Genomic DNA, 25,123 nt, shown 5'->3' with positions numbered 1-25,123 from the left:
CCCCAGTCATGACGGTCAGGATTTAGAAAGTTCTATGGGAGGAGATCAACATGGTTGCTAATAAGACTAAAGTTCCCAGAAATAAAGTAATTACTTCAAAATAAGAGGAAGTCAGGTCAGTGATTGGGACTCGATACAAGTGACCCAGTAACCATGGAGAAGCTTGTAAGCACAAAGCATGTGGGCAAGGCAGGAAGTGGCTGGAGCCCCACCACCACCACCACCAACCATGCTGTGTGGAACCTGTGCAATGGGGCACAATATTGTGCACAAGACTGTAACTCATAGGGAGGTCCATGTGTCCTGGTAGGGTACCCCACAAGCAGTTGCTGAGATAAGGACCTGGGTGCAGGTGGTTCATTTAAAAGATAATCCCAAGGAAAAAGGGGAGAATTTGGCACCAAGACCAGGAAGTAAAGGAAGTCTATGTAGGGTGTATTTTAAGAAGGTTTCTGCTGTGTGCAATTTGGCTCAATCCTGCAGAAGGAGCTCTGGGAGATAGTGTAAAGCCTGCCTCACAGTTACACCTCCATTCATCACTGGCAGGGGGTTGCTGCCCTGGCACCCCCAGCCTGTGCTGCATGGAGGCCAAGAGAAAGTCCTCATGTTCCGATATAGAGATGTGAATGGGGCACTGATGGTACCTGCTACTCCACACATGGCACACCTGTGGTTGAGCCTGGCCACTGAGACTGGGTTGGCCTTCCCTTACAGAACCATACAGTGGTGACTACGAAGGGCACCTGCACCTTTCAGCCTGAGGAAGACCGGCCTCAACAATGACACCTTGTGGCAGAAAGATGCAATCACGCGGCAGACTGGTTGGACTGAACTCATCTCTTGTATCCCCCTAACTTAAGAGCAGTGTAATCTCAGGGAAGACAGTCAAGGGAGGAGACAGGGAGAGGTAGAGAGAGGTGGGAGGAAGCCCTAGTGAAAAGACCTGGACTTCCAGCTATGAAGAAAGGCAGGCTTCAGCATTTTTGGTTTAATTTGGACAAATGAAACTGGAAGCAAGGCTTCTGAATCAATATATGACCCAAAAAGCCCTTCACACCTCATAATTATATATTAATTTGTGTAATTATTTGTTGGAGTCTCCCTTCCTGCCTACTTTAACTCCTACACTGCACCCCAGGGTTTAACATTCATTCTAACATTCGTGGGACCCAGGCAAGTATACAAATGGAGACCCCAATACCATATGTATATACATTATTAAAGTTATAAATCAAGCCAACAAACTGGTAAATAAAATACATTCTATCCTTCTACCTTGAAAAATATAAAGATGTGGATGTTGAGGTTTGAATTTTGAACTCAGAATTCTTGGACTCTTCAGAGATCTGGCCAAAATACGGTAGCAAGAGGCAGGCCTGTCCCAGCCAACAACCCTCTCTCCCCACCCCTGGCTCAACAGGTGGACTCTGCAACCTGCACACTAAGTAGCTCCATTTATTCCAGGGGCCAGCAAACTTCTTCTATAAAAGGCCAGATAGTAAATATTTTAGGCTTCATGGGCTATGCATTCTCTGTCACAATGATGCAACTGCCATTTCAACACAAAAGCAGCCACAATTTGTAACCAAATGAGTGTGACTGTGTTACAATAAAACTTTATTTAAAAAAATAGGCATTAGCTGGATTCAGCCCACAGTCGTTTGTTGGCATCTTGTCTATACTTTCACAAATAGGTACCCTTCAGCAATTTGAAGATTAAAGATGTACACACTGGTACCATGGTTTGTCCTCAGGAGAACAGACCTGGTAAAGAAACCCAAGCAGGCCCTGGAAGACAACTCATGGTCATTTTGGCAGGGAGGTCCCAGGCCTGTGGGTACCCTGAGAGGGCCCTGGTTCCAGGCACAGGTTCCAGATGGGCGCCTCCATTTGGCTCCATGCAATCAAAGGAGGCCCTCTAGACTCAGCTCTCACAAGTCTGAGGTCCTGGGCAGGATTCTTCCTGCCCAGATCTAAGGGTACACAGGAGGTACACAGGAGTTCCTGAATACTGGAAAAAACGTATTTAATATTATGACGCTTTCATCATATCATTGAAATCACTTACATGGCAGTAATGCAACCATTTTGTAATTGTAGCCAGAGAGGTGAGACATAGTAGTTTTATAAAAGGAAAGAGGGGACCTCAAAATCACATCTGGCTGGAGTCATACTCTAATTTCTTGACACATAGCCTTGAGCAAATTACTTCATTTCACCCATCCTCACTTTTCTCATCTATGAAATGGGGATAATAACAATACTTTTCACAGTGATTTCTGAAAGATTATATAAAATGATAGAAGAAAAGTAATTAGCACAAAGCCCAGCATACAGCTAATGTCCAACCAAAGCTAACTCTGGTAATCCCAACACTGCTAGAACAGAGCACAGTTGTTTCAAACCTCAAAACTGTCTCAGAATTCTCTAAGCTCACCAACTCACCAATAGTAGTCAAACTCAGCCTACTATTCAAAAGCGCTCAAGACATCAACTATTTTTTAAAACTGGAAAGAAAAATGGACATTTTTCTCATCATCTGTGGGTTACAATATTACGCATCTATCGATATTGAAAGTCTCAATAATAAGCCATTTCTTCTTTAAATGTCACAATGATATAAATCAGGAGGTAGGGGAGGAGTCCAGCTTGACATAGCAGAGATTTTAAAAAATGCTTTCACATCATTCTCCAAGAAGTTGTCTGCAACTCAGACACATTCACCCACACAGTACTACTCTCTCCTTCAGTGCCTCCAAACCGTCTTATAATCACTGTTTTCCATGTGCAGATTTACAATGATTACATGTCCAGCTGCCTTGGCTATGTTTTATAGTAAGGAGCTTGAGTGAAGAGGCTGACTACATTCCATGCTACAAGGTAAGGACTCTGTATGCCCAAGGACTGGTTAACTGCACTTTCCATTTCCTACTTCCATTGTTTTAATTTCAAACTCTAACAATGTATTATACAGGATAAAATTTAAATCCTAAAACACCTAAAAATGTGTGTTAAAGGAACAGACTACTACCTAGTACACAGATAATACAAGTTAAAAATACATATAGCAAAACCCCAAACAATAAATAGTAAAAACAAAACATAATTGGAGATGCTAAATCAAATTATACAAAATTATGATTAATATAAAATGCTACTATAACAATATTACTCACTGTCCCCTAGTTTCATAAATATAACAAATTAAGTGAGTTATACTGAATAAATAAATAAGGTTTTTAGATTCATTTTCAAAATACCTGTACATTTCCTTTAATCTGCAAATGTAAAATGTCAGCTGGCAAAACTTTAATTATAATATATTTACAAAAAAATTTCAGAAATTACTGGGTCTTACACTAAAATATTCTCAATCTGTCAACTAACAGATGTTTCAGAGAAAATGATAGAAAGGTAGGAGAATAACAACCTCTTAGCCTTAAAAATGCAATTACACAAAATTTTTCTACATTTAAAATCAACATGTAAGGATTACGTCTAAATAGCCTTTTACTAGAAAAGAATATGTGCATAATCAGATGGACAAGGAAGAATTTTAGCAAGGATTATATGCTATTCCAAAAGGAAAAAGGCCACAATCAATAGCAAGGAATGGGAAATGGTTTAAATGTGCAAATTTTAGAGACAAGCATTTATCTATGTATTCTGGAAAGAAGATAAAGAATAAATGTTATATCCTCACACTGGGGTATCTTAAAAATAACTGATCACTATGGAGGAATCACATGAGACTTTAGCAAGGGCCAAGTTCAGGGTGCCGAATAGGACTCAGAAACCCTCTAAAAACTGAAATTACAGTGAGTGAGAGTCAATAACTGCATTAAGTCATCAAGTAACTGAGTTAAATCTTTTAGTCAGTGTACAGATAGGGGTAAGCTTATCTAAGACAAAAATATATTAGAAGAGAAATTGTGGTACATGATTCAAATCTATTCAACAAATACTTCTAGAGAATAAATCAGTGACATGGCTTCTGACCTTCCAGAGACCCAAATCTCTCCATTTCAAAAGGGAGCCACAGCCCTCTTGTTCAGGTTTCCATGAGCAACTCTAGTTACTATGAAGGCTGCCAGGTATGTGAACACTAGAAATAGATGAGAGTCTCTCTGGGAGTATAGGGCCCTATGAAAGAAAGAGGAGTACTAGAGAGAGAAAACCCAGTTGTTAATGTGAGTGAGAACTGAAGAAGACAGGGCAGATCCATAGTCGTGTGTATTAAAGAATTTACCGACATCATAAGAACTTAAGGTTGTTTTTATTTCAATAATCTAAAAACAAATAATGCAAGGATATTCTTTCTTTTTTTTTTTGATCCTCACCTGAGGATATGCTCATTGATTTTAGAGAGAGGAAGGAGAGAGAAAGAAAAACATTGATATAAGAGAAAAACATTGATTGGTTGCATCCTGCACTCATCCCCATGGGGGACCCAACCTCCAGCCTTTTGGTGTATGGGACGATGATCCAACCAACTGAGTCACCCAGGCAGGGCTGTAAGGATATTCTTGATTATCACAGCAGCCATTCTCATAGAGTTTGAGCAATAAACCATACCCTAAAGAATCACCACGGGTCAATGAGAAAGGAAAAAAAGATGAACTTGGGAATCTAAATGATGTGTTCTCACCAGTTGAAAAATAAGAATATTAAGTTCCTCAGCATTAATAAAAGTTTCACAGAAGCTGAATATCATGAATATGATGGAAAAATTGAATCATCACCCAGCACACAGCAGGGTAGACCAGTTGACTGCCAAAGAACCCGCCCAGAATAGTCAGCATGGTATTCCAGTTACAGGCAGCAATTTAGTTAATGTGGCTAAATTAGTGTTGTTAATTTGAATTAGTAATATTAAGTGTACTTAATTTCCAAATTGAGTTAGGATTTATAAAGGTGTAGGAGCTAAAAAGAGAAACTTCACCAGCTTTATGTTTATATAATTAAAAGTATAATCACAATAACATTAATTTCAGTCAACCCTGGGGTTCTATGAGAAATTATTTTCTTTAAAAGGGATCTCATCCAATTTTGAGAAACCTTGATTAAGTGATTAAACATACACTGGGTTTTAGTCCTAAATCTCTCATTTACTTACTATTTAACCTTGAGAAAGTTAACAAACCTCTCCAAGCCTTCTAAGTATTAGTACCTCAGTAAGTAACAATGGCCTCAGGAGTAACAGCAGATACTGCACAAAAATAAGATGAGTCAGGAGTAAGTCAGAGAGAGCTTCATTGTTATCACAGCCTGAGGCTTAGTAATACTCAGTACAACAACCCTCATCATCATCAATATTAACTACAAACACCTGTGTTGTTTTCTTAAGGCATGTTCATCCAGTTGTTAATAATTAGCTCTTTGTTCTCTACTAATTTCACATGACTCTGAAAGCCATTCAATTCTGAGCCCTAACATTCCCTTCAATTTCAATGATCCATTCTTGAAAGGCAGTATAATTGATTGAATTATTTAAAAAATAATACTAGCTATGTGGTTGATTTTACATGGATCCCAGGAAGACACACAGGCCCTTAAGTACAATGTTTCTTCCTTATGAGCAAAAGAGGGAAAACAGTATTAAACATGTTGCAATGAATCTAAAAAGTTTAGCTGGTTTAAAAACTTTGCTAAGCAACTTGCCCATGAGAGTAAAATTTTAGCCAGTGCAATAAATTGCATCATTTGTTCAAAATATTCACTGTCCTCTCCACTTGGCTCCTGCCCTACAGTCTCGCTCCCATAGGAGGAGAATCCTGCCTGACCCACTGATATCCGGCTGGGCCATGTGACTTGTTTTGTGAAATGCAACATAAGCTGAAGTGACATGCCATACCCAAACAGGGGCAGTAACAGCCATCTTATGAGTAAACCATTGCTTTTTTCCTTCTCTACGATGAGAAAAGCCCATCCAAGAAAGGAACTACTTCCCCAGCCTGAGTCCCAGAGTAAAGACAAAGTAGAGCAGAACCATACATAACTCATGAGACAGGAAGCCACTGAGACTGGAGCTTCTCTCAGCATAACCTAGCAGTATCTAACTAATACACCCAGCTTGCAAAGATGCAGAACTAAAACAAAATATTAAATATTTAGGTAAAAATATAGGTAGGGCAGCATTTTCTCACTGATTTATCTCATTCCTTTCCTGTTTTGCCACAATAGCAATCTAGGTAATGTCATCCTTTTGGACACAAAATATCCCATGTTAGGCCTCTTGATAAATGCAAATCACTTATAAATGATATCTTTTCAGACACAGACACACATAACCAACTGTTAACTGCCTCCAAATGTACCTTTTCTTTATCATTCCTGGGCCCTGATTTCTTTCCTAACAAATAGCTATTCCTGATGCTTAGACAATAAGGCTTTGAGCCTCATCATCAGAAAGGCTCCAAGGAGGATTAACCCTGCTAAGATAGTTGTGCAACAATGGGTGTGGGCTGGAACTCGTGACTCCAATGATCAGCACAGTGAGGACCTCCTGGAGCACAGCCACACGAAGAGTCCAGGTGTGCTTGGCCCAAGCCTGCCTCACCACAGGATGTTGAGAGAAAAGGGGGCCCATACACTTGTGATTCCACCTTATAATGACCCCATGAGTTCTATATTGCACCAAGTGATGCCAGTGCCTTCCCTTGAGCTTTCTGCAAAACAGATGATCCAACCCTGGTAGGTCTGTAAAGGCAATAACCATGTCTCATTCATGTTTGTATCTCACTACTATTACACTTGCAATTAACAGCAGTTCAGTGTGGATCTGTTAAAACCATGGACTTTGAGTCAAGAGTCCAAGATTCAAATACCAGTTTCTCACTTATTTGGGTAAGGACCTTGTGAGCAGATGCTGTGAAGTGTCCTGCTCTGACTTGAACATTTTAGAGTTCCCCAAAGGATTCTGCACTGCCAATATCAGCTTCTCTGCTGAGGACTTACTTTGTACCTTGGAAAACTACTCTGCACTTGCAGGAGGCAAGGTGGAAGTGCCAGGGAATTAACAACCCACAAAAACAACTCACAGAGATATTTACACAGCAATGTTCATAGAAGCATTGTTCACAACAGTCAAAAGGTAGAAACAAACTAAATGTCCATCGAGAGATAAACAAAATGTGACTTGTTTTGTCAAATGCAACATAAGCTGAAGTTACATGCCATATCCAAACAGATGTAGTAACATGTTTAACCAAACAGATTAATTGCAACATGTTTAATATTGTCACATTTATATACCATGTTTTGTTTACCATTGGATAAACAAAACATGGCACATAAATACAACAGAATATTATTCATTCTTAAAAAGAAATGAAATCCTAATTCATGCTTACATCATGCATGAACCTTGAAAATACTGTGCTAAGTGAATTAAGCCAGACATAAAAGGGCAGATACTGCATGAATCTACTTATGTGAGGTACCTAGAATAGAAAATTCATTAAGACGGAAAGTAAAATAGTGGTTGCCAAGGACTGGGGGCAGGAGGAATTGGGGTGGGCCATTGTTTAATAGGTAGAGTTTCAGTTTTGGGTGATGAAAAATTCTGGACATGAATAGTGGTAATGGTTGCACAGCATTGCGAATGGACTTAATACCACAGAACTGTACACTTAAAACAGTTAAACTGGTCAATGTTATATTATGTGTATTTTATCATGATAAAAAATAAACATAATAAAAATAAATTCTAAAAAATAAAAGAAAAAAACTCACAGGAGCTGTTTCCTCATCCTTCATGTGAGAACATCCTAAAACAGGTATTTTCCACTATCTCCAGAGTATCCTTGCGAGATTAAACTCTAGTCTCGACTGCAGTAACTAACTGAGTAATGTCCCATCTACTGGCTGCATCCTCCTCTCTGTGTCATATTCCTTGTTCACCTACTGGTATTCCCTGTATGTCCCACGTAATTACTTGCACTAAAATACTTGTCTGGGGGTCTGCTTCCAGGGGAAGCTAAAGTAAGACACATAGGCAAGTTTCTTAACTTCTCTAAATGTTAATTTCCTCATCGTGAGAAATAATACCTGAATCATGCCTGGAGTTATTGTTAAGATTAAATGAGATAATTCTTGATGTTCTTAGCACAATGCCTGACACAAAGTAGGCACTAAATGTGAGTTTCTGGAACTTCTGGTCCAATAGTTACCTGCTTTTTTGATAGAAGCTGAACCATGTCTCTCAGTTTTGGAAAGAGATATGAAATTCAAGAGCTATCTTTTACAGTCTTCTATCTGATTAACATCTCCTCTGATTTCACATTCACCATTTAACCACAAGGAACATCAAAAAGAACTGGAATTTTGCATCCAACTCAATCAATCCTTTCCTTAAAAGTGAGCTGAGCCCACAAAGGATGTTAGATAAGCCCCCATATATCAACTAGATCGTCCAGGGCAGACCGATCACCACCATAGCCTCCTGACCTGGGGAATTAGAGGGCTGTGGGGTTAACTGTACACAAACCTTAATTCTTATCCTTCTTTCTCTTTGGGTCTGAATGCACCATCTCAGCATCACTAAGGCTTATGATGAAAACTAAGATGCATTAAGTCTTTTCCTGTTCCACAGTGCACCAAATGAAACCATGGAATCATAAAAATCCATTCAGGTGTATCCTTTGTGATGGATCATTTTGTTTGCTTTGGTTTTTCTTTACTTGTTTGCCAAAATACACGGAGAATTTTAACACAATAATCACCTCTTCCAATAGCAAACCAAAGGAATAGGTTACTGACTTTGGTGGCCTCTCCTAACTAAGACTGATGAGAAATCCAATTTCTATTCCATACTTTTATAGAAAAGACCTTTCTAAAGATGTGTTCTTTAAAAAAATTAAACAAACAAAAGTTCACTGGACTACATGTTAAAAAGGAAAGCTCTGTTGCAAAGACGAATGACAAAATCCTAAATTTTTCCCTTTATCATAATTCCCAAAGGTTTTACCCAACTTCATACATCCTTAGCCTTTAACTTTGTTCTTATCCCTCACAACTACATACGGTTGGCCAACTTGAGTCCAAAGCATCTGACTGAGGGTAAACACCCTGCACACTGGGCATGCCCAATGGTTTCCATCTTTGCCTCAGTTACATCACATTGATGAGGCTCATGCTTCTCCCAATATCACTGCCTGCATTCTTCCATTTTCTGCTTGCTTTTTATAAAATCATCACAAGATTCAAGAAATATTCAGATGACTGCACAAACTCTGATATACAAATATGGTGATTTTTTTGTTTTTTTTAATATATTTATTGATTATGCTATTACAGTTGTCCCATTTCCCCCCTTCACTCCACTCCATCCTGCCCACCCCCCCCTCCAACATTCCCCCCCCCCTATAGTTCATGTCCATGGGTCATACTTATAAGTTCTTTGGCTTCTACATTTCCTACACTATTCTTACCCTCCCCCTGTCTATTTTCCACCTATCATTTATGCTATTTATTCTCTGTACCTTTCCCCCCTCTCTCCCCCTCCCAATCCCCTATTGATAACCCTCCATGTGATCTCCATTTCTGTGGTTCTGTTCCTGTTCTAGTTGTTTGCTTAGTTTGCTTTTGTTTTTGTTTTAGGTGTGGTTGTTAATAACTGTGAGTTTGCCGTCCTTTTTACTGTTCATATTTTTTATCTTCTTTTTCTTAGATAAGTCCCTTTAACAGTTCATATAATCATGGCTTGGTGATGATGAACTCCTTGAACTTGACCTTATCTGAGAAGCGCACTATCTGTCCTTCCATTCTAAATGATAGCTTTGCTGGATACAGTAATCTTGGATATAGGTCCTTGCCTTTCATGACTTGGAATACTTCCTGCCAGCCCCTTCTTGCCTGTAAGGTCTCTTTGGAGCAATCAGCTGACAGTCTTATGGGAAGTGCTTTGTAGGTAACTATCTCCTCTTCTCTTGCTGCTTCTAAGATTCTCTCCTTCTCTTTAATCTTGGGTAATGTAATGATGATGTGCCTTGGTGTGTTCCTCCTTGGGTCCAGCTTCTTTGGGACTCTCTGAGCTTCCTGGATTTCCTGGAAGTCTATTTCCTTTGCCAGATGAGGGAAGTTCTCCTTCATTATTTGTTCAAATAAGTTTTCAACTTTTTGCTCTTCCTCTTCTTCTGGTACCCCTATAATTCAGATGTGGGAACATTTAAAGATGTCCTGGAGGTTCCTAGGCTTCTCCTCATTTTTTTGAATTCTTGTTTCTTCATTCTTTTCTAGTTGGATGTTTCTTTCTTCCTTCTGATCCACACCATTGATATGAGTCCCAGTTTCCTTCCCATCACTGTTGGTTCCCTGTACATTTTCCTTTGTTTCTCTTAGCATAGCCTTCATTTTTTCATCTAGTTTTCAAACAAATTCAACCAATTCTGTGAGCATCTTAATAACCAGTGTTTTGAACTGTGCATCCGATAGGTTGGCTATCTCTTCCTTGCTTAGTTGTATTTTTTCTGGAGCTTTGAAGTGTTCTGTCATTTGGGCCTTTTTTTTTTGTCTTGGCGAGTCTGTTACTTAAAGGGGCGGAGCCTTAGGTATTCCCCGGGGGCGGGGTAATGCTGGTGGCTGTGCTGTGATGCTGTATGTGGGGGAGGGGCTGAGAGGGAGCAATGGCGCCCGCTCCACTCTCCACCAGACCTCGTCACCCCCTCCGCTACCCACAATCAAATTGGGCCTCTCTGGTGCTGGCTCCCAAGTGGGTGGGCTTGTGCCCGCTCTAGGCCCCTGTGGGTCTCTCCAAGGACCTCTCCCGTGAGGCTGGGAGTCTCTCCTGCTGCTGCCCCAACCCCCACGGGCGCTTTCAATCAGAGGTTTGAGGCTTTATTTCCCCGAGCTGGAGCCCTGGGTTGCTCAGTCTGCTTCGCTCCCCCGCCATTCCTCCCGGTTTATCTGTGCGTGAATGTGGGGCCTCAGGGTCTGCTTGTGGTCAGACTGCCTGCCCCGATCGTCCCACACTCCGCCAGTCTCGGTCCGGGTCCCATCACGGCAACGCGGGTCCTCTCAGCCCCAGTGCCCGTCTCTGCCCCTCCTACCGGTCTGGATAAATGTTTCTTTTTTATCTACTTGGTGTCGGACTTCCTGGTCGTTTGATTTTCTGTCAGTTCTGGTTGTGCGAGGAGGCGCAGTGTGTCTACCTACGCCTCCATCTTGGTTCTCCATCCAAATATGGTGATGTTAATGAAATAATACTACTTCATCCTGCTCACCCTCTCCCTCCCACATTCCCCCCCTATAGTTCATGTCCGTGGGTCATACTTATAAGTTCTTTGGCTTCTACATTTCCTACACTATTTTTATCCTCCCCCTGTCTATTTTCCACCTATCATCTATGCTACTTATTCTCTGTACCATAATAAATATAATAAATATATTTTTAAAAAAGAAATAATACTACTTGTTAACAGGTAAAGCCATAATACAGTATTTCAAAATGTTGATTCATAAGCTAAAGCACAGAAGTCAAGATTAATATATGAGAGGCAGTGTACCAATTAATGTCCAAAATGTGGGGTAAGTCATACAAAAAAAGTCAAGTCAGAGGCAGCTAGTATGCATGGGGCATGTAATATAGTTCCAGCACATAACTCCCAATCTTGCACATTTCAGGGAATAATTAAACCATTTCCATTCATGAACTTACACCACTTTGAGAAGCTATATACACTATGAATTACTCTAAGTATTTCCAATTCTATTAGCCTAACAGTCAGTTTAATTACATCCATTAATTGCAATCATTTACAAAACTTTTTAAACAAGAACCACACTTTTTGTGCTGTGTTCTGCTCAAAACTCACTGAAAAGAACCTGGCCCCAGATGACATTCAGACATTCTCAAAACCAATAGGCAGTGTGGAGTCCCACTCCAGATCTTTTATCAGGAGCACCTTCACCTGGAAAATGGTCTTTTAAATTTATTAAGGCTGAATAAATTATGTTTAATCAATGAAATCAGAAAGGGCACAACTAGGATTCCCAAGCCATATTCATAATCTTTCTATTGTTTTCTCGGCCATCCTGCTACTCCCTCACCCCAATTTCAACCCCCATGGTCCTATAAACACCAAACGCAGGTAGTTACTGCCATGAAAGAGGAATGGAAGGAGAATAAAGAGAATTCAGCATCTCTGGTTGTGTCAGTCCCGTATTGAAACCCCTTGATGGTTGAGCTTGTACCTCATCTCCTTAATGGATCACAAGGTCTTCATGCCTGTCACTCTCTGGCCTCTCTCACCATCCCCCACCCCAACTAAATGAATCTCCAGCTCCACAGGTCTTCTTTCCCATCCCCAACCCTGAATCTCCAATTCTCTTGCTCGCCTTTGAACCAGGACCCTTCCTTTTGTTATTTGTACCATCAAAATCAAGTTTACCCCAACTAACTCCACTTAGTGTTCCACCTCATATTCAGTGTTACCTTCTGCTAGAAGCCTTTTTTCATCCTTCATCCATTAATCTCCTAAGTCCTCTATGACAGCCTGGGTGCTCCCCCATAAGAGCTCCCATTACAGTAGACTTCTGGTTTGGCTGGCTACAATTCCCAAATCTCCCAGAATCGCCTGCTCTGTTTATGGTTGTATTCCCTATGCCCAGCAGAGGGATGGCATAAAGCAAGCACACATACATATGGTAAATATATTATATAATGGTTTAACTCTTTGCAATAAAATCTATCATGAAAGCACACCAGCCATTCTTGTTTTCCAGGATAAAACAACTAATAAAATGACACAGTAAGTCCTTTGCATGAAAAAAAAAAAAAAAACTGTTGTAAAAAAAGGCATTTTATATCTGGAAAAGGGCCAGATGATTTTGAAACATATCAAGAAACAAAGGTCCTTCAAATAAGGATAAAGTTTGTAGCAAAGCCAGAAATGGAATTTAGGTCTCTTGTCTCATAGGTCAGTGCTCACATCTTTATATCCAAGGCAGCCCCTGTCAATGTATTTGAAGCCTGTGTAGGAGAAAACAGTACTTTCTCAGACTTAACAAAAAAGGAAATTTCCCTTCTGTATCCTGGCTAACTGCTCCATGTTCACAAGCCTGATGAACCACAGTCACTGAAACTCAGTTGCCTTTGTATCCACCCAGCATCATACAGGACCTATTTTCAACGAGCGCCTAAGAATGCCAAGCTATCATCCCATTCACTACGCTACCTCCCACTTCTCTCCCGATGGAGACATTTCAGGAATAAGATGGTTAATGGGCCAAAATGGGAAACAAAGAAGAGGTTGGAGGAAATTTTACCAGAAGGAAAAAAAACACATCCAAAGCCCTCTCTTGGGAGCCCAATGTAAAAAGAGTCAGCAACACTGCTCCACTAGGATCCTGCCGTTTGAACCACAGTCTTGCTCCTCCAGGGGATGACATTAGCTTGGAGCTGGCCAGCAGAAAGGCAGTATGGCTAATCGGTCTTAAATGAAGCACCAGAAAGCCACATTGTATCACCGAGAAAATAACAAGGATCATAGTACCAGCCCAACTTCACATCTTGCAAAACCACTCAAACTTCTACCTTCAGAGCAGAGGTCTCCACCCCCAGAGCAGCTCCCAGACCCAAACCCACCTTCAGTCACCTTGGGCCCACAGAGGACAAACTTCCCACCCTAAACATATCCACCTTGTTTTAGGGAAATCTACTACCTAAGAACAAGTAATTACAGTGCACAAGTAAGTTCAATTTCTTATATAAATCCCTGCCTTTTCTTGCTATAATTAGCTATGCTGTTCTAGTGGAAAGTCTCTCACGGTATGCATAAGGATCTGAGAGTGTTCCTAAACACAGTCACATTACTCAATTCCCATTCAAGTTCTGTCTTCTAAGTCACTAGGAAGTTGCCTTGAATTAATAGTTTGCTTTTAATACACTTACGGGGAATGTACTTTGCTCCCTGCAATTCATTCATACCCTGAAATCACAGAATGACAACTAACTTTAGGGGTGGAAAGCTGTAAGGCAGAAAAAAAAGAACAAACACTACCAGACACCCTCCCTCCCCAACCCCGCCACCACACACACATACAAGAGAATTAAGTGAGCAAAATATAAAATCTGAAGAGCAAACCAGGACAAAGCAAAGTTTCTGGTATAAGGCATCTGTGAACACTGCCACTGACCTTCCGCCTACAGGTATGCCGCAGAGATACCTCCTGACCCAGCCCATACTCCTCACCTGCTGGAGCAGCAATCTCACTTTTGACTTTCAGGAAAAATGTAGTCACTTAGTTCCTTCCTGAAAGTGCTGGCTGCCTTTATTTATTTGTTTCCTTCTCTCTTTTTCTTTTTTTCTTTTTAATTTTGTTAAGTGCCACTGCATGCCAGCAACTAGAGATTTCCTGGAACTTCAAAGCAAAAAATCTGGAAGATGCCAGTGGAGAAGGAATGCCCAGAAGGTTAAAAGCAGAACTTGAGGTATATCCCTGGAAAACAGGACCACCCAAGTGCTAAGGAAATCAGCTAGGGCAGAAGTTAAACTGGCCCAAGAGAGGGGTGACCAATTATATCAGCAAGTGAGTAAGGTCATGGCCTGGGCTAGTACATCACAGAGGACTAGGCCCCAGTTGTGAAGGAGAGACAGCCTGTCTCTTCTTGGTGGCTTTGTCATTGACACTGGCAGGGCTCAGTTGTTGCTTCTGTTGTATTCATAGGTCCACACACTGCTCCTACTACATCCAGAGAAATTTTAGCAGGACTCAAATTATAGCTCTGCCATGTCATGAACTTTGAGCACATTCTTCATTCATTCAACACACATTTATTGAGCATCTATTATGTGTCAAACACTCTTCTAGACACTGGGGATTCAGCAAAAGGCAAAAGCTCTTGCCTTCATAGAGTTTATCAAATTTTTTGAGCTTTAGTTTCCTCACCTATAAAATGTGGATGATACATCTACCTTTATAGACAGCATGAAATAAGGGGCATAAAGCACATACCACATAGTAAATGCCCAATAAATGGTGTCCTTCATAGAATACAGAGCAAACCTATTCATGACTGCAAACTAGAGTGTAAGCTACAAGTGAGGAACTATCTATAATTCACTTCTATTTCCCCAGTGCCTATCACATGGTCGGTGCTCAATAAATATTTCACAAATCAATAAATAAGTATTCGATCAATAGTAGCCATTATTATGGTGACTGATGATCATTATTCTTCCCCAAGCCATCTAGGTTCTATTACCTAAAAAGGAATCTATGGTCATACCACCCTGAACGCACCTGATCTCATCTGATCTCAGAAGCTAAGCAGGGTTGAACCTGGTTAGTACTTGGATGGGAGATAAAAAGGCAACAGGGCATTAAAGACTTTTTTTTTAAGACAAAATGCACTACACAATATATCTTCAAACTTTTTAAATATAAAAACAAATACTATCGAGCATAAGTATTCCAATTCACAGATTCTACCAGTACGAAGACCTGCATGGACAGCTATCACAGATGCCTGCCTACTTCTTTCCTAAGCACAAAGAACAAGTTGGCTTGGCTTCAGGTTGATCCCGAAGATTAAAAAGTAAGTTAAATACAATTTAGCAGATATGCTAAAAGATGATCTATCAGTAAGGATAAGCTAAAAAATATGCTGCATAAACAATCATAAAATTTCAATGGCTTAAAACAGCAAAAGTTTATTTCTCGGTCACATTATATGCCCAATACCAGTTGATTGAAAGCTTTGCTCATTTAATGACTCAGGGGCCCAGGCAGAGGGAGGCTCCGTTTTTATCAGGTGCTTCTGTGATCATCACGACAGTGAAGAGAGCACTGGATGGTCTCACTCTGAAAATTGTGTTTTAGCTAACAAAGGACACAAGTCACTGGAAAGAGAGGAAGAGTGGCTATGGGGAACACTAACAATCTCTACCACAGTTGATACTAAGACACAACAAGCTGTATGATGCTCAAATAAAACATCAGCTCTAAGGTTCACATAATTCTGGACCTGGGAGGGCATGTCCAGTCATTTTAGAGCAGTAGCCTCAACATAAACACACCTCAGACAACATAACCCTGGACCTGAATTTCCAGAGCAACTCTGCCTTTCTCTATAAATATACTGAGGGCCCCGATAAGCTTTCATTTAGAAAATTCAAAAAGTTTCCACAGCTGATAAACATTTGAAAACCACTAATGTAAGCCAATCCCTTTATTTTACAGATTAAAAAAGTAGAGAGAGGAGAAGAAAAGGGAAACCCAGGAAGTTAGAGTGACCCCACCTCACCCCCCAAAAAGCTCCAGTATGTTTAGCAGATGTAGAAATAAGTCCACTCGCAGAATTTGTTGTACCGCTGCACCACCCTCTGGCCTTACCCTTCGTCTCAGCTACCTTGAACTGGCACAATGGAGCCAGACCTAGACCAAAATCATGTCATAGGGGTTCATCAAGGGTTCAATAAATGGTATGGTCAATAAATAGAAGTCCCTACCCTACTACCCTAAATAATGATTCACATCGCATTAGCAATTCTCTACATTACTCATCCCCTGCTTCCCAGCAAACATGAAGCCATTAGTAGAAGTTAATACTAACCTTCAGAAGACTATCATTTTGTTCTCAGATTACAGGTTAACAGCTAACTATGACTTGTGTTCACCCAATTCCATTTTCTTATGTCCCCAGCTCTCCTTTGTACCCAGTGTTTCCTCCACCTTCATTCACACTAAAACACTGGGTGTCACATACAGAAGCCTCAATGGTCTCCCAACCTCCAGTCTCAGTCATTTTCAAATCATCTTATACTTGCTAGCCCATGAAATAAAAGTCAGACTTTTCAACTTGGAATCCAATTGTCTCCTCAGTCTTACCCCAGCCTACTTTTCCAACATCTCCACTGTGGTACTTATCCTACCCAGCCAAAGGCGGGGTGATGGGCCTGAACATCAAAATGACATAGCAATGAATCCTAGATCTTGTGAAAATTCCTTAATGTGAGTTTTGATGTCTCACCAGTAAAACAGGTATGAGGACATCTACTTTGAGAGGCTCTTGAGAATTATGTTTGACTACAAATAACAAATAGTACAAGTTTCCTTGTACTGTTAGCTTACAAGTAAGGAATTCATCCGGTTTATACAATAGGTATAGGGCATAAGTGGCAAGCACAAGGCTCGCCGGCTGAATCCAGCCCTCCACCTTGTTTCCACCTGGCGGCAGCACGAAGCTCCTTGCCCCTAGTTAAGGAGTAGTCACATTTATACTGTCCTACTAAAATTATATTCAGCCCTTTGAAGGCAACTTCGAGGCTGATGCGGCCCCCAGTGAAAATGAGTTTGACATCCTTGGTGTAGGGGAAGGCAGTGTAGGGTGGTACTATGGCTCAACAATGTAATCAAGACCAAGATCCTTTGAGTCCAGCTTTCCCATGTTTAATACATGCCCCTCCAGGCATTGTACCTATGTTCCCAGCAGAAAGAAACAGAAAGGGACCAAAAGCTGTGAGGGTATACCAGCCAAGTGTGTCCTCCTTACTAAGCTTTCCGGAAACCCTCATTCAACAATGTCTACTCACATTACTGCAGGACCTGAGCCTTATGGCCACTCTAGGCTATAAGGGAGTCTAGAAAAGTGAGATGGACATATTCCCATCTTAAACAAAACTGGGGTTCTTTTAGTTAGAAAGGACAGAATAAATGTTGAGTAGTCAACCAGCAATGTCTACCCCAATATTAAATTAGATATTTTATATAAAGTGTTAAGCACAGTAACCTCACACATAGTTAACTGTTCAATAAAAATTAAACTATCATTACTGCTATTATTATAATTATTGTTGTTGTTATTATTCACCTATCTTACATGTCTATTATATCCACTGTTCCATCTGCATCAACAACACCACCCCTGCTTCAAGCACCAGGAAAATGTCATTTCATCCGAGAAGTCTTCCCTGACACCTACTTCTCATAAGAGATCCTATGGTAGCAGGACCCACATCAGATAAAAACCATGTTCATCACCCCATTGAGCATAGTCCCTTGAAATACAGTAGGTTCTAATAAATAGTACCTTGGTAATTTAAGTAATTCATATAAATACTTATACCTGCTTTTAAAGTCAGCCCTCCAGAATCAAACATGGTATATTCCTGAAATGCAAAAGTTATACACTAGGTTCATATGTATAAAGCTAGGGTTGGGAGTGAGGGGACAAAGACTGCATTCCCCAAGAATGAGAAGAAAAAAATATAAAATTCTCTAATAACACCCTACTTTTTGCACAGTGTGGGAGTCCACATTATAGTTCATCAAATATTCCTTCCATACTATGGGCAGAGTCTACTTTTACCCATGAATGATGGGCTTCCCCATGTGACCTGCTAAGTCCAAAAAGTTGTTAGCGAAAATAACATTTGTGCAGTTTGGCTTGGCTCTTGAATCCAGTGATGTGCCGTGAGAAGAGCATGCCCCAAGTAGCTGCTATCCCTTGAGCCTGGGCCCCACAACACACGTGGAGCAACCCAAACCCAGCCTGCAGTCTACAGCAGAGCCACCCCAGAGTCCAGCCTCAATCAGCCAAACCACATTCAACCTAAACACTCATGAGTATGACAATACTCATTACCTGTTGCTGTAAGTCTGAGAGTTTTATTATTCCCCAAAAGTTGACTAATATATCCTTTACTATTTGATATATTTTAGCACTTCTTACATACTCATTTTGTTCTTTTTCTTCACATGAAAAAGAACAGGCTAAAGAACCTCTGCCTTTGGTATACCCAATTATTTCTATCTTTGGATCAACTGTTTTAAATTTATGAAACCAACATTGTTATTAATATCAGTGCTTTTTTGCTTTCTATTTGTTCTACTAGCTCTCAAAACTAAGAAAAATCAAATAAAGTATCAAGAAATAATATAAACATTGCTGAAACTAAACTGTTGGCTGGAAAGCAGGTCTTTCCTATGACAGCCAAAGTGTTAACTTCTTAGCTAATGAAAGGGTAAAAGTATGCCCTAGTAAAACAACTACAACAAAATGTACATTGTACAAAGTCATCCTCATCAAAATCAAAGACTATCTGTTGAGGTGAATTTGTGGACTCCAACATCGTTCATCTAAACACATTTTTCAGGATTCCTGTTTTAACAAACCATAACCACTGAATTTCATCAGTAGGAAGACACAGAGAAGGCTTAAGTATTATCACTTTTCCAATGTAATAAAACAACTTGGTCATAGTATTGTAATTGAATCATTTTAAATATGGTTATATTTAATCACTAATTAAAAAGTTTTTTGTAAGTGAAAGAAAATCAAATTCCAATCCCTTAGCAAAAGAAAAGAGAGAGAGGGAGGGAGAGAGAGCCAGTTGAATGATGTTAAAAGCATGTATTCGACCAAGACCAATTAAAAACTCCAATTGGAAATCTGAGTATCAAGCAAAATGGAAGAGTGTGGATTTTGTTTTATCCAACCTTCTCGTAAGTCTTCATCATGAATTTGGGAGCCATATTTCCACTGGGCCAAAGCTGACCTACTAGAAATATAGAAGTCACAAAGTTACCAAATTTGCCTACTAGTGGAAACGACAGCCTTCAAAGTGGCAAGGCAAACAGAACAGTACAAAGACCACCAACATCGCAACGGATTCTAAACAGAATAGGTCTTATGTACGCTGGGAGAGGCCACACCTCAGACTGGACACATGCAGACAACAAAACTGAAATTTGAATTTGAGACCATGGCCAAAATTATAGGTTCTGGGTCAGAGAAACCTGCATTGAAGTTCTCACTCTCACACTAAGCTGTGTAGCAAGATACTTAATTCTGTTAGTTTTTTCTATCTGTAATTTGGGCATAATAATAGTACCTACCTCATAGGGGCTCTGCCAAATTTTAAGAAGATAATGCATGTAAAGCACTCAGCAAAATGCTAGCACATGCAGTAACAATAATACTGATAATAGTGATAGTAATAATACCACCTTGACAAACCTGCCTTGTACATGAAGACTGTCCTAATCAGTGTACTCTGGCTCACAATCTGTTCATGAAACGCTGAATGCACAGTTTTGTATTCACATCCAGGTACAGCTTCTATGAGGTGACAGCATCCTGGATCAACCAGTAATTTTTCTACTGAATTCAGGAAGAAGGAGGTTGAAAAATAAGCTTTTCACTAGTAGAAAATTGAGAAGGATCTGGTCCTTCCGCCCACAGACCATCCACCCATGAAAGTCCTTCTGGCGAAAGCCATGTTTCTAGCACTATCCACATACCATCCCTCCAAACTGTGAAAGGCTTTTATTAAAGCACAGAAGCAGACCCACAAGATGGCTCACCTTAGAAGCAAACTCACCTCAAAGGCAACTCTTCTACCCTCCAGAGAGGATCTGATTTGACCCCACTGCCACCTCCACACTGATATCCAAACTAGAGGTGAAGAAGGCAGCCTCACTTTCAGAAGTTGAGTTTCACTGTCAAAAACTAAAAGAATCCCTTCTATTTGTGGTAATCCTAAAAAATCGTGCCTCTCTGCTTCAAAAATATCTTATAAATTCATCCAACAGAGCTAAGAGCCAAATACTGTATACTGAGAAACAATGTGACTTTACAAGGACAAGAGTAACCATAGGAGACAGAGTGCCACACCCTTTTCCAGAGAGCTCAACAGTAAACGGTGTCTCTTATAACGGAACCCGCAATTCTAGAGAGATAGGTGGATGATTCTAACCCCCAACACCCTCTCTCCCCACTATTTCATTCTTTACACAGATCCATTTCATTTTTAAATCAATGACCTGAGCATCCCCAACTACTATAACTAATAAAGGGTGGTGGAAGAGGCAAACACAAGTCAAACATACTTGCTTCTACGTGCATTTTGGGAGAGTTTTCTTCCCGCTTGTCTGCCTCTCACAGCTGGAGCCTCATACCTGGTGGAAACCGATGGTTAAGTAAAACCACTGATTTTAAAAAGCCAACCAGGAAACTAACCATGACAAGTGGGAGCTGCCCTCCTCTCCCGAGCATTGATTGGCTCTTGGGGTTCCACCGGTCCCTCTTCTGCCCACATAAGTGGCAGATGTGGCTGTCAATCACACAGGGAACTGACAATTCACTGCTCCGGGAGTAAATTGCCTTTCATCTAGCAAAGGCAGGTAGCTACCTAAAATCGATCCGCTCGTACAGAGCGGACCCTCCCTCTCTGGCAAGGAGAACAGAGACCCTCAAGTACAAAACAAATAAGGCAGGGCCGATCAGAGAGTTTACGAGCGCTGTTACATTATCCCGCACCTCTCTTAATCTTCACTGTCCTAAAATGATCTTTCAAAGGCTTGGACAGTAATTTAAAAAAAGAAAAATAGGCACAACCCTCTCAGTACCCCTTTTCTTGTATAACTCGGGGATGGTGAGGGGAAGGGTAGGAATGTCGTTCAGTTTAATTTCACACCGTATTCGTTTTTCCTACACCACCACCCTTATCCTCCCCCAATTAATACAGCTTTATTTTCCCTGACAGGGATTTTTTTTTTAACACGCTCCCCTCAGAGTCCCTCGAGGCAGCCTGGGACCCCACCCCCCTGAGCTGGGGCTCCACCTTTCTCCACTTTGTCCTGCTCGAGGTTTCCCGAGACCCTTGTCCCCGCGGACACCCCACCCCTCGAAGCGAGAGGGGGAAAGCCAGGCGAAAGAGGGGGAGCTGGAGAGGAAAAAGGCGATGGCAGTGAGGGTGGCTGCAGGAGAGGGACTGCGGGAGGTGGCCCGGGCAGCGGGACGAGCGAACGGCGCCCGCGCGCCGGAGGAAGCGGTGCACTTGTTCCAATCCCCGGGGTTCTACATTAAGGCAAATCCGCCTTTAGGCCGCCCCATCCTTCCCCCGCGCCCCCAGAAAGCCCCGGTGGAGGCGGAGGGTTCACCCCTCGGCTCCCCCGGATAACGCATTGCAGCTCCCTACGAGTGAGGGGCAGCCGGCACGAGAGACGCCGGGGCACTGGCTCCGGGAGGGAGCCCGGCGCCCAGCGGCCCCAGCCCCGGCGCCGACGTCTCACCTTTCGGATGCTCGCCCCGGGGCCGTCCCACATGGATTTTTACAACCTCACGTCGCCTCGGCCCCGGCGGCCGGGAGGAGCCGGAGCCGGCGCCCGAGCGCGAGCGAGCGAGAGCGGGAGGAGGAGGAGCCGGGCTGGGAGCGAGGGAGGGAAGCGGGGAGGGCGCTGCTCCGGGAGCCGGGCCCCCCGCGCGGGCCGGGCGGGGCTGACGGCCGAGGGGGCGGCGCCCGCCGCAGTCCCGAGACGCGCGCTCGCGAGGCGCCGCCAGAGCAGCTCCCAGCCGGGCCCCCAGCCCAGCCTCACCACCCGCTCGCCCGCTTCGGCCCTGACTCACATTCCCAGCATTCCCGAGCAGCCGCTGGGGTGGGGGGGTCGGGCCGGGAGGCAGACGCCTCCGCCGGGGGCAGCAGAGAGTGCCCGGCCCTCGGGTGGTGCGGCCGGTGGGGGGCTTCGAAGCACCTTCCCCCCGGAGGCCACCGTCTCGAAGCACCTGGTCCCCGTCTTCTGTCCCTGAGGCCCCTTCCCCGGGCACCCCACTCCAAAAACTGCCGCGCACTCCTGGACTAGTCAGGTGGCTTCGGTGATGGGCAGGAATGGCAATCGGTGGAGGGGATGCAACTATCTTTCAATTTAAGCTATAGAGTTGGGGTTGAAGTTTCCATACCCTGGCACCTTGACATTAGGAGGGTGAAGGGATTTCATAAGATTTTTACTTTCTTGTTCCCCCAAGGAACGGAGAGAATGGAAGATGAAGGAAGGGAGCAAGAAAAAAAATCATCATCATCGTTGTCATTCATCAAGTGCCTCCTCTGTGCCTTGCAATGCCTGCGTGTCCTCCCATTTCACGTAGAAAGATGGTGTCTGAGTTCATTCACACATACACATGCGTATCTCAAGGTGAGGTGCAGGATGAGCTGGACAAGTTTTTCATTGGAAAAACCTTCCACCCAACAAGTCTGGAGCCCCAGCTGCTACCATTTTATATGAGCCAGGAACTCAAAATGTCATAGGTGTCTCCAGATTTGGTCTCTCACTGAGAGTCCATTTGCAGGATTAGAGCAGTAATTTCCTTCCATTCCTAATAAGTCTACTTCCAGCAATTTCAGTAACCAGGTAGGAATATCTCCTGATGGGAAAATTAGACAAATGAAGCAAATTTGGCCATGGGATGACTGAGTGAGCAGAGGTATGGAATCAGCACAGTGACTAGGGATGACTCCCCTTCCCTGATAGGAGTTCAAATATTAAATGAAGGAAGTGGATGCTGAAAGAGGAGGATGCCTTCCTGTTCTAGCCCATATGCCCTGTTCCTTAAGCCTCCCTTTTACATTTCTGGTATTGAAGGTTTTTCACAGATTCATGGTCCCAGAGCTGTCTTTGCCCTAACCCTCCTCTTTTAGTCACCAAGACATTGGCACTCACTCCATTTGTCCTGGATGCTCCTGGGCAGAACCAAGCTACACTGTTGTGTTTAGTTTCCCATGTACATCCTTAACAACCTCGGCTGAAAGGGCATATTATATATTTAAAAAGCCTTGTCAAGGGTCCTTTGAGAAGTCCTAAACTCCCATATGTTTTGAAATATGACCAGTGTTTATTGAATACCTCCTATGTGCTGCACTTACATTTTCTGAAGTACTCTCACAAACACTCTGTTTACTATCTACACCAGCCCACCAGAATCTAAAAAGTTTACATAGAGGCCTGATTCTCCCAAGGCTATGTCCTTGGGTAGAACATACATTCCAAGGACAAAGAAGGAAGTGAGGAGCCCCCAACTACCCAGGTCTAGCTCCTGGGTAACTGGCAGTCATTGTCCTCTCAACTACTTCCCCCAACACTAGGTGGTCTGGCCCCAAAATCAACAAGGCAAAATTAACTGGACTTGGTGAGCAACTGGATGTGGGACAAGAGGGAGAAGCCAAGAATGCTCCCCAGTGTCTAATTTGGGAAACTAAATGGATAATGTGCCATTTGCTAATACTGGAAATAAAGGGGGCCGGGGAAGATCCAGGTTTATGGAAAAGTTATGAACAACTTATGGGTTCAGTTTGGTCATTCTACGTTTGAGGTACCAGGGACCTCATCCAGAAGGTGACATTGTCAATATCACCTTCTTTGAGTTCAGATGAGAGATACATGATAAAGACAGTGTATGGGAGTCATCACATTTGGTAATTAGAGCCATGGTCATGGCTGAGTAACCTAGAACAGTCATTAGCCATGGGAAGAGTATAGTTACATGAAGGGAAAAAATCCCTAAAAAACAATGATCTGTTCTTCTTAGGCATAAAGTCATTTGTACATGTCTCTTAATAGCGTAGATTTTAGTTGAAGAGAAACATCATTGAGCTACCATAAAAGATAAAAAAGGCCCAAATAACTGACCCACTAGCACCACCACCACTGCCTAATCCTTAGGAAGCCAACCTGAGCAATCCTCTTTGCCAGGAATGTTTTAAGACCTTTGCAGCCCTAAGCATCATAGTAAGCATGTCAACATTCAGCATCATCAAAATATATATATCTTTTTTCTGTAAAAATTTTTGAAAGTTTTTGTAACATTCCCTTTTAAATTAAATAATTCATTTTACTTACCCTTGGCTATGATTTGCCCATAATCATTAAGCATACACAAAAATTATTGTGAGGAGAGAAGAAAATTCAACCTACAATTGTTTTCAAATGGAAGGAAATGTTTGTAAATATGAAAAACCTTAATATTATGTCTTGCAGATATTTACAATTAAATACTTACAGTTTTCTGTAAATCTGTACTCTCAAGGCATGTAAGTCAGGGCTTGCAAAACTGTTGATTAAATGTTCATATAACCTAAAATTACATCAATTTCTTCAGTTCCTTTGTTTTTAATAACTTTCCATATCTATGATTCTGACCACTTATGAAGGCTGGTCACTCTTGCCGTCCTTGGGTTCCATGAGAGGGCCCTATGCCCTTCCAAAAGATAACAAACATACCCTTCATTTTTCTGCCTTGGGTAGCTTGAGCAACTGTCTCTTGCTCAGAGCCCTAAGTATTCCCTGAATTGGAAAGCCAACTTCCTTATGCTGAGACAAAGCCCTTCCCTCCAATCCACTAGAGTCC

The 25,123-nt window shown here is 42.0% G+C and overlaps 1 protein-coding gene across 1 annotated transcript in view; it reads right to left on the bottom strand.

Moving 5' to 3' along the window:
- The window catches only part of ERC2 (ELKS/RAB6-interacting/CAST family member 2), a 932,688-nt gene extending 910,620 nt beyond the window's left edge, over nucleotides 1-22,068 (bottom strand). The window contains exon 1 of the mRNA XM_053930289.1: nucleotides 22,018-22,068. The gene's annotated coding sequence lies outside the window, so the exon portion shown is untranslated. The remainder of the gene's footprint in view (nucleotides 1-22,017) is intronic.
- Nucleotides 22,069-25,123: the final 3,055 nt, after the last annotated feature.

The sequence above is a fragment of the Desmodus rotundus genome, chromosome 8 (genome assembly GCF_022682495.2).
Source record: "Desmodus rotundus isolate HL8 chromosome 8, HLdesRot8A.1, whole genome shotgun sequence".
NCBI lineage: Eukaryota > Metazoa > Chordata > Mammalia > Chiroptera > Phyllostomidae > Desmodus > Desmodus rotundus.
The sequence above is the reverse complement of the archived record's forward strand: the minus strand, read 5'-3'. Positions and strand labels throughout refer to the sequence as shown.